We start from the raw sequence: 14,257 nt of genomic DNA on the forward strand, positions 1-14,257 counted from the left end.
ATGTAGAGTTCAGTTATTCATCAGTTGCATATCACACCCAGTGCTCATTCCATCAAGTGCCCTCCTTAATGCCCATCACCTAGTTACCCCATCCCCCCACCCCCCTCCCCTCCAGCAACCCTCAGTTTGTTTCCTAAGTTAAGAGTCTCTCATGGTTTGTCTCCCTCTCTGATGACTTCCCATTCAGTTTTCCCTCCCTTCTCCTATTGTCCTCTGCACTATCCCTTATCTTCCACATATGAGTGAAGCCATATGATAATTAATATTGTCTTTCTCTGATTGACTTATTTCACTTAGCATAATACCCTCTAGTTCCATCCATGTCGTTGCAAATGGTAAGATTTCATCCTTTGTTGATGGCTGAGTAATACTCCATTGTGTGTGTGTGTGTGTGTGTTTGTGTATATATATATCTCACATCTTCTTTATCCTTTCATCTCAATCAGCATAATGTTTTCAAATTTCATCCATGTTGTAGCAGTTGTCAGTATTTCATTGCTTTTTATGGCAAATAATATTCCGTTGTATGGATAGAAAACATTTTGTTTATCTGTTCATTAGTTGATGGGCATTTGGGTTATTTCCACTTTGGGGCTATTATGAATTATGCTACTATGAACATTCGTGTACAAATTTTCATGTGGATGTATGTTTTCATTTCTCTTGGGTATATGCCTAGGAGTGGAACTGATTGGGTCATATGGTAACTCTATGTTTAACCTTTTGAGAATCACCTTAAAATTTTAAAGCGTGGTCTTTCTTTCCTGGATACCACATAGCATGGGTACTCCTAGAGAATAGTTATTTTGTATTGCCTTCTGGAAAGAGGAGTAGTTGACTGTATTAATCAAGGAGACCAGAAGGAGACAGGAGGGGCCTCTAGTTATAGTGAAAGGATGGGGTAGAGGTACCTGACCAGCTGCCTGTTTTTCCCACATGCTTTTCCCAGACGGTTGGGCCTGGAACAGATTCTTTGGGCAAAATGCCCCAACATTCACATGAAAACTTCTACCAAAGAAAATACTTATGTATTTAGGTATATACTTATATATATAAAATATGTATATTTACTTGAATATATATGTGTGCGCATTTAGATATTACAATTAATGTATAGTAAGTATTTTCCTTTCTGCAGCTTTCCTACGAATTTTGGGGCATTTTAGGTGGCCCGTGAGCCTGGAGTTACAGATCAGGATGCCAAATTCAGTCCCTTAATTGGTGAACAATAATTACATTGTATTCATCAGCTTAGAAAGCACAATATAAATAATGTTATTAAGTTCCAAATTTCACAGGGCAATCTAATAAAGATATATTGGTGGTGTTGCAAGAAAAAGCAATTAAGGGAAACAGCTCCCAAGTTTTGAAAAAATAATATACATCCTTCTCTCCATTTCCCAATCTGATCATTAGGTTGTAATTGAAGTAAATTTCATAAAGTATCATGTAGTTGATTTTAGTTTTACTCGTTTTTTTTTTTTTTTTAAAGATTTTATTTATTTATTTGAGAGAGAGAGAATGAGAGAGAACACATGAGAGGGGATAGGGTCAGAGGGCAAAGCAGACTCCCTGCCGAGCAGGGAGCCCGATGCGGGACTCGATCCAGGGACTCCAGGATCATGACCTGAGCCGAAGGCAGTCGCTTAACCAACTGAGCCACCCAGGTGCCCAGTTTTACTCAGTTTGATATACAGTTGACCATTGCAAAAGCACTTCTATCTATGTGCCTGCATAGAATTTTTTTCTGAAATCCGGAGGGTTAGTGGCAATATGAAGGAAGATAGACTGTGATTTATAGAGAGTTTATGCAATTATGTGACTCTGCTTTATTTTAGGTCTCTAAAAAGTATAAATTTATAACAAAAGTCGATCATTTATACAGCAAATCCTGGAAATAGTCTAGTAGATAAAACTACTCACATGAGCTCATGACGAAGTAAGTTATTTTTTACACTAATTCTGGATGAATTATCTTTATAATTTCATTTTTAAGTCCTACCACCCAAACAACCACTCTTGGGGCAGCTGGGTGGCTCACTCAGTTGAGCATCGGCCTCTTGATTTCAGCTCAGGTCTTGATCTCAGGGTCATGATTTCGAGCCCCACAATGGGCTCCACAGTGGGTGTGGAGCCTACTTAAAACAAAACAAAACAAAACAACCACTCTTAGTATTTGGGTATATTTTCAATTGTATATCTTTCACCTGATATTAAAACATAAGCATTTTTCACAATATTGCAGTCCTTCTGAACATAATTTAATTAATATCAAATAGGTGTGCCATAGCTTACTTAATCAATACCAGATGATTGGACATTATGTCTTACGTGTATGCTATTATAGATGACATGGCACTAAAGATGTTGAGGAATAATAATTTTTTCCTATGTGGTATTATTTCTTAGATTTGAATTATAGAGTAATTGTTTCTGATTTAAAGAAATGGGCAGTTTCAAGTTTTTGCCAGATACTGCCAAATTGTTTTTCTCAACGGTTTTGCCAATGATTATTTCAGCCAGACTTGTTCTGTCACATTGTTGGCGGCATTTAATATCCTTTCCTTTTTTTCTCCTTTTAATCTTGCTCAAATTGAGAGCAAAAATGGTATTTCTCAGTTTCTCACACTGAGAGCTGAAAATGGTTGGTTTTCATTTTTAATTACTAGCCAAGTTGAACATTCTTCTTAGGTCTATTATTCAATTATATTTTCCAGGAGGGGTATTTTTAGTTCAAATTTTTAAAAAGATTTTATTTATTTATTTGACAGAGAGAGCGAGAGCGTGAGAGAACACAAGCAGGGGGGAGCGGCAGAGGGAGAGGGAGAAGCAGGCTCCCCGCCGAGCAGGGAGCCCGATGTGGGACTCGATCCCAGGACCCTGGGATCATGACCTGAGCTGAAGGCAGACGCTTAATGACTGAGCCACCCAGGCACCCCCAGTTCAATTTTTTTTCTTGACTTATGGTTAGAATATGGGGTGGAACACATTCTTTTTGAAATAGCTGGTGTTTCTGTTTGTTTTTGAAGTGATAAGCAGCTACTACTAGAAAAATTTTAGGCAAGACGTTGAAATGCTCGGTCGGGAGGACCACGATGCCCTTCTAACGCATGTAGTCCTCTGTGAGCCTCTCAACCAGTTGTAGTACACAGATCTCACACCCAGGGGTATGGCCGTTAGCCGCACCTGGTGATTCTGATACTGTAATTAAAATGGCCTAATCCAATAAGGAAACTTCCTTGAACACGTTTTCCTTGTGGGTATTATTCTATGTAAAGTTTGTATTATGATTCGACAACTTTTACAAAATTCTGGGGGAGCTCAGTGGTTTCTTTTTTTTTAAATTTTATTTTATTATATTAGTCACCATACATTACATCATTAGTTTTTGATGTAGTGTTCCATGATTCATTGTTTGCGTATAACACCCAGTGCTCCATGCAATACGTGCCCTCCTTAATACCCATTAGCGGGCTAACCCATCCCCCCACCCCCCTCCCCTCTAAAACCCCCCGTTTGTTTCTCAGAGTCCATAGTCTCTCATGGTTCATCTCCCCCTCCGATTCCCCCCTTCATTTTTCCTTCCTACTATCTTCTTCTTTTTTTTTTTTTTTAACATATAATGTATTATTTGTTTCAGAGGTACAGGTCTGTGATTCATCAGTCTTACACAATTCACAGCACTCACCATAACACATACCCTCCCCAATGTCCATCACCCAGCCACCCCATCCCTCCCACCCCCCTCCACTCCAGCAGCCCTCAGTTTGTTTCCTGAGATTAAGAGTCTCTTATGGTTTGTCCCCACCTCTGGTTTCGTCTTGCTTCATTTTTTCCCTCCCTTCCCCTATGATCCTCTGTCTTGTTTCTCAAATTCCTCGTATCAGTGAGATCATATGATACTTGTCTTTCTCTGATTGACTGACTTCGCTTGAGCTCAGTGGTTTCAAACTCACCTGTACTAAGGTGACATCCAAATCTCTGTACATTTTTGGCCACGTCAACATATGGGAAAATAAATAAATAAATAATGGCTTTGTGTTTGGGTTGGTTAGGAGAGACAGAAGGATTTGGGGAGGTATGGGATACAGATGGACCTCTTAAGACGCAGAGCTAAGGGCGCCTGGGTGGCTCAGTTGGTTAAGCGACTGCCTTTGGCTCGGGTCATGATCCTGGAGTCCCGGGATCAAGTCCCGCATCGGGCTCCCTGCTCGGCGGGGAGTCTGCTTCTCCCTCTGACCCTCCCCCCTCTCATGTGCTCTCTCTCATTCTCTCTCTTGCAAATAAGAAAATGAAAAGAAAGAAAAAGAAAAAAACAAACATTAAAAAAAAAAAAGACGCAGAGCTAAGGATGAACGTGGAGACTGTCACAGAGATATATGCAGAGGAAAGGAGCCCCAGAAGTAAAGACTCATGGAATCAAACAGAAATACAGAGGGACAAAAGGGCACAGAAGAGCATGACATGACAGTATAACTTTCCAGATTGAAGATGCTCCTAATAAAGACTTTTATTTTATTTTTAAGATTTTATTTATTTATTTGAGAGAGAGAGACAGAGAGAGTGAGAGAGCATGAGCGGGGAGGAGAGGGAGAAGCCCGATGCGGGGCTGGATCCCAGGACTCTGGAATCATGACCTGAGCCGAAGGCAGACGCTTAATGACTGAGCCACCCAGGCGCCCCTACTAAAGGTTTTAAAGGTATTTTTTGCTACCGTGGGTGTAGGTGGTGACATTGGCATTCTCAGTTCCATGTGCCCCTTTGTTTAAGAGGAATTTGTCCAGGATTGCAGGATTCCCAGGTCCAGATTACACCTGCTTTCCACAAGATAGAACTGGCCTCTTCCATTAGAGGTGGTTTCACCTTTCAACTTCTAGTGCTGACTGATGAGCACGGTTTGGGGCTCTGCCCGGAGCTTGAGGATAGAGTTTGTTTAACATATAGAAACATGCATGCACACAAAGCACACAAAAATATTTCAGCTACAGCATAATATTAAAACTCATTTAATATATAAGAAATTTCTGTAAGTAACTAGTACAGCGTAGACCAGGTATCTTTTTTTCCACCATCTAATGGTGCAGGCATGGGATTTAAATGCTCCAGAGGAATTAATAATTAACAAAGGCCTTAAATATACCTCTTTAAAATATCAGATGCTCAATTGACCTTCGGCAAAAGAAACAGTTTGATTTTCCGACAGTGACCAGATGGCGTTATTGATTAAAGGAAACTCTATAGACTTTAGATGTGGGGCAGACAGGTTGTGGAGTGGACACTGTATTCTCAGTATTTGGGGACCCGTTTGAATCCTTATCCAGGTAGAAGACTCCATTTCCATATTGGCATTTTTTCCCTTGCAAAAATTTTGTATTAAATTTATAATTTAAAAGATATTTGGAACAGAAGATTTGGGTGGGGTTGAAAATTTTAAAGAACTTTTGCGATCAAATGGTCATGTTGACATTAAAATAAGTTTTGCAATACATCACGGTTTTTTAAGATTTTGTTTATTCATTTGAAAGAGAGAGAGAACACAAGTGAGGGGGAGGGGCAGAGGGACAGAGAGAAGCAGGCTTCCCGCCGAGCAGGGAGCCCTACTCGGGGCTCCATCCCAGGACCCCAGGATCAGGACCTGAGCCGAAGGCAGCCACTTAACTGACTGAGCCACCCAGGTGCCCCTGTGATACATCAGTTTTTGTGTAGAAATGCATTCTGATGAAGCCACCAGAGTAAGTTCTTTGTAAAATGAGCCCTTCTTCATCCTTCGCAGATGAACTCAATGACTTGTCTGAGTTCTTTTCCGCCAGCAACCATTATTTCTTGAGGAGACCTACGTGCCAGGTATTCTCCCAGGTGCTGGGGCTAAAACAGGAACCAAAAGAAGTAAGATCCCTGTCCTCACAGAGCTTATAATCTAGTGAGGAGGGTTGCACAATAAATAACCAATGAATCAACCAAATAAATACCTACCCACCCACCCACCTACCTACCTACCTACAGACAAAGTACCTCCAGTGGTAAGTAGTCCATGAAAAATAAGATAGAAGGGGTGTCTTCCTTAGAGATGAGGTAGAAGCTGAGACACGAGATGTTGAACATGTAAATATAAGGGGGAAGAATATTACGGGAGATGGGAACAGTTGGTGCAAAGCCCCTATGTGAGGAACAAGTCTGATATGTTCAAAAAACAGAAAGAAAATCAATATGGCAGGAGTGGCATGAGCAAGGGGTAGTAAGACAAGGTAGGTAAGGTGAGGATGAGCTCCTATGGGGCCTTGTAAGTGAGTGTAATGGTGGGATCACCTCTTTGCAATGTAAGTGACTGGCGGATTTGAAACAGGGAGATGTCATGAATCTGATGTTGTTTTAAAAGATATTCTGGGCTTTGTAAATTGGGAAATCAGAGAAGCAGGAGTGGAAGCAATTGTAGGCTATAGCAATAGTCCAAAGGAGACATGGTGTCATCTTACACCAAGGTGGTAGTAGGAGGGGTGCTAAGAAACAGTTGTATTCAGGTAGAGTTGACCCACTGATGTAGTGATTGGAGGGTGGGGGGGTGGTCAGGGGAAAAAAAGAATTGAGCACGATTCCTGAATTTTTGGCCTGAACAAGTGGGGGCATTGTGATACCATTACTGAAATGGAAAAGACTGGAAAAGAACCGGTTTGGGGGAGGGAACTCAAGAGCTCTGTTTGGAATATGTTAAGTTTGAGATGATTACAAAATAGCTGAAGGCACTACGAAGTAGGCAATTTATATATCAAGCTCAAAGCTTCAAGGCTACAGAATGAGGTGAGATCACCCAGGAATGCTTTTTTTTTTTTTTTTTTTTTTTTTAAGATTCTATTTATTTGAGAAAGAGCTAGTGAGAGAGTGAGAGCAGAGCAGGGAGGAGAGGGAGAAGCAGACTCCCCACTGAGCAGGGAACCTGATGTGGGGCTCCATCCCAGGACCCTGGGATCATGACCTGAGCCGAAGGCGGACACTTAACCGACTGAGCCACCCAGGCGCCCCTACCCGGGAATGCTTCAAAAAAAAAAAAAAGGTCTAAGAACTGAGTTCTGGGGCTCTCCAACATTTAGAGGCTGGGAAGAGAAGAATCCAGCAAAAGATCTGAGAAGCAGCAATGAGTTAGAGGGGAAGAAACCCAAGGCAGTGTGTGGCCCAGACACAGAGAAGACAGTGGGTCAAAAAGGACGAGATCAAAAGCTGCTAAGAGAACAGGTAATATGAGGACTGAGACTTGACCGATTGGATTTGGCAATGTGAAAATCACTGGTGGCCTTGACAAGAGCAGTCTAGGAGGAATGGTAGGGATGAAGACCTGACCGGAGTCAGATGGGGAAATAGAGGCAATGGGTGTAGATAACTCTTTGAAGAAGTGCTATGAAGGGGCACAGAGGGGAAGGGTTTAGGCAAAAGGAGATGTTGGGTCACAGGTGTCTTCAAGATTGGAGATGCCAGAGCAGGTTTGTACGCTGATGACTGTGATCCAGGCTAGAGGGAGTGGGAAAAGTACATGAGCAGTGGACCAAACCCTGGAGGAAATAGGATCCGAACGGAGCGGGGGAGGGTTGGCTTCCTTAAAGAAGCCGCTCATTTAAGTCATAAGCTGTCAAGCAGCGCATACAGGAACAGGCAAAGGTGTCTATGTGCATTTATTGTGAAAAGATGAATGAGTTCCATAAAAAATGAAGCAGAGTTATCAGCTGCAAAGGGCTGGGGTGGGTGGTGTCATGTAGGAAGTTTAAGAAAAGGTATGAAATAGCCATTTTGGACAGTGGGAAACTACACCCAGAAGTTCAAAGGCATCGTTCACTGAATCGCATGAAGGGATTTGTCAAATACAATGGTCTTAATATTAGCGAAGAGATGTTCAAATGTTACTTCTGGTGATGATTAATCAAAAATACTACTTAGATTGCACTAGGTCCGTGATAAAAATGTTATCAACAGAGAAAGAAAAATTGCTTTCCCTCCTCTCTGCTGTGGTCAGTGAGCATCCAGCTCCTGATATAATTTATCCAATTGCTTCGTTACGGGTTGAAAAGAAGGTAGTTTAAGACAGGGTCATTTTTTGTGTGTCTGCTGCACAATTTGAAGAACTATTAAAACCTAGGAGGTTATGCTAATATTGTAAGACGGGGTCTATAGATTATCATCTATACTGAGTCAAAAGTTGATGAGATGCTATAAAAAAGCCTTAAGTTGTCAGTCAGTGTTTGTAGGGCGATGGAAGGGAAGGAGAAGTAGAGGCATAATTAATTTCCAAGCCCAGCCTGTCTATCACCAGATAGCAACAGCAGGCCCAGGATATGCAAGTAATTTTGCACACGTCATCTTTGCATCAACTCCGCCGGCAAGGTATTGTCCCTGTTTTACAAACTGGAAATAGGAGGAGTTCAGAAGTTCCTTGCCCAAGACTACAGTGCCTCAGAGACCAAGGGGTTGGGACTTAATTCCTCCAATTTCAAAGCCAAATACTTCCCAAAGATGTTAGACTCATTCATTCCCTGAACAGATATTGTTGGGTATTTACCAGGCAACAGGTGATGCGCTGAGTACCTTATATATTTTGCCTTAATTTCTTTACACAACTACTCAGTGAGGTAGGGGATACATATTTTTATATGGTTTTACAATTAGGAAGTTGAGGTTTGAAGAAGGGGATAAATTTGATCATCTTATTAATAGCAGACCCAGAATATGAGAGATGTTTAATTTTGTAGAAAGATTAAAATTTCCTTTTGGGGAGTAATAAGAAGCAATTTAACGTAAGGAATTGAGACAGTTGGATTGGCAGGGATTGGGGGCCGCCACTCAACATGGAATCTAGATATTCTGGCTAAAAGTGCGTGAATTTATTTTTGATTTGGGGTAACTGAGCAGGTGTCCTAAAATGAATGGGGAAACTGGATCCCAGCTACAGACACCCCTGAAATAATTTTCCCAAACAGCAATAGATATTTTGTTTTTCTGTAAATCTTTGCACCAGTGTTAATTTTTATGTGGCGGGTCCTCTTCTGATACTAACTCCTGACAACTGAATCCAGGATTTCTCACTGAGGTTTAGACTATAATTTTCCCTAAAAAGAACTAAATCTAATAAACATGTAAGTAATTTCATCTGAGTTCCATTTGAGACCTCGTCTTCACAAACACTGCCAGCTTATTTTGGCTTTCTGTTAAGTCTTTTATCAAGGCACAAGCTGGGTTTTGGCCAGACCTGAAGAGGTTTCAACCTATCTCTGATCTGTTGGTTTGATATAACAGGAAAAGCCTCTTGAATGGCGTTGATGGGATGAGGGACGAGAAAAAGTCAAGGATGAAGCCCCGGTTTTAGAGTTGACTCCTAGGTAGATGACTGGGCCCAAGTCATAAGCCAGAAAAAACCCTGGGAAAATGGATAAGATTTGATCATTCATTAGTTTCAGGTTTGTCAATTTTCCTTACATCGTAAATATGAAAACTAGGGATCTTCTTAGTGGTTTGATGAAGAGCCCAGCTTTTGGAACAGGGAGGGCTGCCATCTTTGAAGCCATGCAAAGAGCTGAGGTATCAGTAAGGACTCAGGAAAATGGTGCTGTCTGCTGAAACCACATCCTTGTTAATGAGACGAGGCCCAGAAATTGGCCTATAGCAGAGGTTCTAAACTGGTAGCCCTTGGGCCAAGTCTTTCACAATTTGGGGATGGCTTTCCAGTGCTTTAAAATTTGAGTTTTTTACAGATTTTCACATAGATTTTTATTTATTTATTTGAGATTTTTAAAAATTTTTATAAATTTTTTCATAGATTTTTATTTATTTGAGAGAGAGCCAAAGAGAGCATGTGTGTGTGTGAGAGAGAGAGAGAGAATGAGTGGGGGGGAGGGGCAGAGGGAGAGGAAGAAACAGAAGTGGACTCTCCACTGAGCAGGAAGCCCTATGCAGGACTCCATCCCAGGACTCCGGGATCACGACCTGAGCCAAAGGCAGATGCTTAACCGACTGAGCCACCCAGGTTCCCTTAAAATTTGATTTATGAACTTTTGTTCAAGGCACACAGTCTTTATGTCTCCTTGGCCCTGCCTCTTTTATTACATCTGCCCACTTCATACTTTGCCTACTCTGCCCTGCTTCCCACTGCTTTTAGATTTTCAATCCTCAACTTGGAATGCAAAGTAAAGGCAAGATCTTGCCAGAACCTCAATATCCATAACTGAGAAGCCCAGGCAACGTATAACTTCCAGGGACTAGCACTCAGGAGGTGTGAGGTAGAAGTACTTTACCAGAGCATCTAAGAATGTAAAAGAAAATTCTTTGTAGCCACATCAGCAAGTACTTTTTCTTAGGAAGGCAGAGGCCAGAGTGAGACAGGCCACATTTTGGGAAAGTGCTTTTGGGCTGTCAGCTTTGTCTGGAGTTCAGTTTTATGTTGAGATGGTCACAAAATGGGCAGCCTGTTTCAAGATGCTGGAAGGAGCATTCTAGTGAATATTGATGGTGGGATGCTGGTGGTAGGGGGAAGACTCTGGATCCACTGCTTTCTATTTTAAAAGGAAGAAACCCCCACATAATTAAAATTTTAGTAAAATGGAACAAATAAGAGAAAATACAGTGAAAGGAACATAAGAGCTTGATTAAAAGCTGTTATCATTGATTTTTAGAACACTAGGATTTCAACAGGGTCTTTTATCAAAATTAAAATAGTTGAACAATTCTTAAAAATATCCTGTAGGGGTTTTTCTTTCCTTTCCTTTCCTTTTCTTTTTTTTTTTTTTTGGAGGGCAAATTCCTGAGCCCTAGGTGGGATTATTGACTCTCCCCGGTGATGGAAGATGTGTTTTGTCTTACATGTAGGCTGCTGCCAGAGAAGCCGACCTTGGGCTGGGGATGATAAAGCAGGGAGGAGGGTTAGCTCCAAGGCTAAAATGTGAAAACAGCTTCTAAGAAAACACACCTTTGCCCTTTGCCTTTATTCCCTCCCACCAGCACCGATCAGTTCACACTCCCCACAGGAGAGCCATCTCTTTTCCTTTTTCTTTATTACTCCTTGATTACCTGTTTGGAATTCTGGATACAAGGATTGTTCCAGTTGAGTCAATAAAAAAACGAAACAAATATGCATGAGGATAGTAGCTGTATGTTGTGTCCCTATTTTGGCAAGAAGAGTGACACGCAATCCCCAGTGACTGGCAGCTTGTGCACCTGCTATCTCCATGTCAGCCCAGAACCCCAGCTGGTACTCCTGGTCATGTGTGCCGTGCCGTGTGCGCGCACACGCGAATATGCTGGATTGCTGAGCACACATCTGTGCACTCCGGTGTGGGTCTAGGTCTACACACTCTCGGGATGCGACTTACAGTCTTAACATGAGGCTTTCAGGTTGGATTAAAAAAAAACAACAACAACAGAATGGGCGCCTGTGTGGCTCAGTGGGTTAAGCGACTGCCTTCGGCTCAGGTCATGATCTCAGGGTCCTGGGATCGAGTCCCGCATCGGGCTCCCTGCTCAGTGGGGAGTCTGCTTGTCCCTCTCCCTCTGCCGCTCCCCCTGCTTGTGCTCTCTTTCTCTGTCAAATAAATAAATAAAATCTAAAAACAAACAACCCAGAAGGTACTTGGCCTGTGACATTGAGGTCAATGTTGTAATGCCAGAACTGCTCCCTCCACCCCTTTGACTTCTATTTGAAAGTGGTTGTGAAGACCTAAAAGGACACATTTTCCCACACACTCATTTCCGAATGGCCCATTTCTGGTTAAGTTCACACTTGACTGGCCGCCGTGTTGCCATCCCTCCTGGTCTGAGGGCCCAGAGACCAGGAGCACGTGAGCTGGCAGGTGAAACTTCTCGTATCTGGGTGGGCCGTGGCTCTTCCTTGGCACCGAGAAAAGCAATGAGATTCTGAAGGCAGAATTTTTCTCAGGAAGTTGAATCATTTCATAAATCATTTAATTTTTGAGTCGAGTTTAATGACAGATTTGATATTCAACATTCTAAAAATACTACGGAATTTGTATGAAGCATAGAAATTGTATAACCTTGGCAAGGCGAATTTCTTAACTCCTATCTCCAGAAAGTTCCATTCCTCACCTCGGTTCTAGGTTGATTGATGCACCCTGATTATTATTTACTGCTCTGTGTTGAATGCTGCAAGACCTGCTTTTTATTTTGCTGCTCACAGCTCAGAGGCTGAAACTCAGATCCTTAAGCTCATCATGAGACTCACCCAACTGCTCGTGTAACACCTGTTTGAGCTAGTGCCCCATTTCCCAGGTCCCGAAATAACACTGCTGGCAAATAATCCCTCCCTCTCCGCGTAACCCCTCCCCACCCCCCGCCAACACCCCAGGGCTCCTCAGCATGTAAGAAATGTCAGCCTGACACGGCCATCTAGGGCTTTTGTCACCATGCTATCCCAAAGTAAGTTCAATGAACAGTGATTTTACCTTAATATGGAAAAGAAAATTTCCTATGTGTATTAGTTTTGCTGGCACTGCTCTAACAAAGAACCACACACTGGGTGGCTTAAGACAACAGAAAGGTATTGCCTGCAAGTGAGAACTCCAAAACCAAAGTGTCAGCAGGGTTGTTCCTTCTGAGCACTAGGAGGGAAAATCTGCTCCATGCCTTTCTCCTAGCTTCTGGTAGTTTGTTGCAATCTTTGACAATTCCCTGACCCTCAGAGGCTTCACCCTGACCTCTAGCTTCATCCTCTGATGGTCTTTGCTGTGTGTGCATGCCTGTCACCCCATTTTCCCTTTTTATAAGGACGCCAGTCATACTGGATTAGGTCTCACCTGAATGACCTCATTTTAACTCGATGACCTCTGTAACAACCCTATCTCCAAATGAATTCCCATTCTGAGGTTCTGGGTGTTAGGACTTCAGCATATGGATCTTGAGAGGACACAATTCAACTCCTAACACCGTGCTACCCCAAATTCCCTCATCTGGTTGTCCTTTGGCTAACTTATAACATCTCAGAGGTAGCAGCCCACTTTCCCCCCTTCTCCAAGACTCTAGTTATGGCCCTGCCCCCAGTCCTTCCAGATTCCTGGACTTCCCTTCTCTCTTTGGTCTGCCTTCAACCTGGGTGATCCTGCCGCACTTCATGTCCCTAGGAGGGAAACTTCTATTTCCTATCTTGGTAAGATATTGTCTTTATCCTTCTCCATTCCACCATTTCCTGCTTTTCAGTAACTCGGCTGAACCAAGTACACGCCCAGCCTCCCCAGGAAGCTCCCTTTCCAAATACATTCTAGTCACCATCTTCCTCCCCGCCCCCCGTGGTGCCAATCCTGCTAAGCTTTGCTCTCTTCTAGAAGCAAGTCCTTCTTAGACATCAGTTCCTTGAACACGTGCTGCCTAAGGACAATGGTGTGGTTGAGAATGTTTGATGTTGAGGGAAGAGGGGAGAAGTTTGTTTTTTGTCTGAGAGGAGGATTTTGTGACAGACCTACCACCAATTGTAGCCACACTGACCAAGTGAACTAGTGGATTTAGGTGGTGTTTCCCAAAATATGTAAGGGGACATTTCTGCCCTTCTAGAAAATCACTTCCATCCCCTGTCCCCCAATAAGTTACAGAGATGAAGAAATGACAGAAATAGTATAGTATCTCCTGATGGAGACATGCAGTACATTAATTAAAGTCTCTGACAAGTCCAGCTGAACAGAAACTGGTTTAACTTTGTGTGTGTTTATTTTTATTTTATTTTACAGTAGCTTCATAGCACATTACTAACACCATTACAACTTATTACTAACAATCACTGTTGATACAGCAAAGGTCAGCAAACATTTCAACATTTGTACTTGAACAGTGTTTCATCCATCTTTAAGCTGGGCAAACCTTAAGTATTTTGCAATTAAGAAATATATATAATCTAGGAAAATCCACACATTTCCAGTTTCAAATAACCAACTTCATAATTTTGATTTTATGGACAATGTTTTTTAAAACATTGAGATGTAATTAACACATATTAGTTTCAGGTGTACCACCCAATGATTCAATATTTGTATATATTGCAAAATGCACCACAAGTCTAGTTAACATGCACCACATGTAGTTAGAGAAGCATCTTTCTTGTGATGAGAACTTTTAAGATCTACTCTCTTAGCAAATTTCAATATCAATCCCGTATTGTTAACTACAGTCGCCACGTTGTATATTACATCCCCGAGACTTACTTATTTTATAACTGGAAGTTTGTACCTTCTGACCGCTTGGTTTTACTTTTTTCCCAGAATTTTCTTATTACGAAAATCGT

The 14,257-nt window shown here is 42.0% G+C and overlaps 1 protein-coding gene across 1 annotated transcript in view; it reads left to right on the forward strand.

Moving 5' to 3' along the window:
* MAOB (monoamine oxidase B) overlaps nucleotides 1–14,257 on the forward strand; it is a 117,732-nt gene that overhangs the window by 24,441 nt on the left and 79,034 nt on the right. The window lies entirely within an intron of this gene.

Source organism: Neomonachus schauinslandi, chromosome X (genome assembly GCF_002201575.2).
Source record: "Neomonachus schauinslandi chromosome X, ASM220157v2, whole genome shotgun sequence".
Taxonomy (NCBI): domain Eukaryota; kingdom Metazoa; phylum Chordata; class Mammalia; order Carnivora; family Phocidae; genus Neomonachus; species Neomonachus schauinslandi.